The sequence below is a fragment of the Sinocyclocheilus grahami genome, unplaced genomic scaffold (assembly GCF_001515645.1).
Source record: "Sinocyclocheilus grahami isolate Dianchi unplaced genomic scaffold, SAMN03320097.WGS_v1.1 scaffold2131.1, whole genome shotgun sequence".
In the NCBI taxonomy this organism is placed as follows: Eukaryota; Metazoa; Chordata; class Actinopteri; order Cypriniformes; family Cyprinidae; genus Sinocyclocheilus; species Sinocyclocheilus grahami.
Genome location: NW_015507310.1, coordinates 131,112 through 131,392, shown reverse-complemented (window position 1 = coordinate 131,392; position 281 = coordinate 131,112). Strand labels below are relative to the sequence as shown.

The 281-nt window shown below is 25.6% G+C and overlaps 1 protein-coding gene across 1 annotated transcript in view; it reads left to right on the top strand.

Annotated features, from left to right (window-relative positions):
- The window catches only part of LOC107574154 (disintegrin and metalloproteinase domain-containing protein 10-like), a gene marked incomplete at its 5' end in the record, with an annotated part of 24,571 nt that overhangs the window by 7,066 nt on the left and 17,224 nt on the right, over positions 1–281 (top strand). The gene's annotated exons all lie outside the window — the stretch shown is intronic.

Genomic DNA, 281 nt, shown 5'->3' with positions numbered 1-281 from the left:
TTTTTTTATGTCAATAATTTTTATTTCAGTTTTAGTTTTTATTTTAGTACTTTATGAAGGCCTGTTTCCACCACATAAGAAAAAAATATGTTTGGTGACAAGTCAAAATTATGACAAACACTTTGTATCATAATTGTTATTTTTTTTACCTTTTATGTCATAATTACACCTTTTCATGTCATAATTATTTATCAAAGCATGATATTTTTTTCTTATGTGGTGAAAATGTGCTTCCATATCAACTAAATGAGAAATGTTGCATTAGCAACTAGCTGAACGAA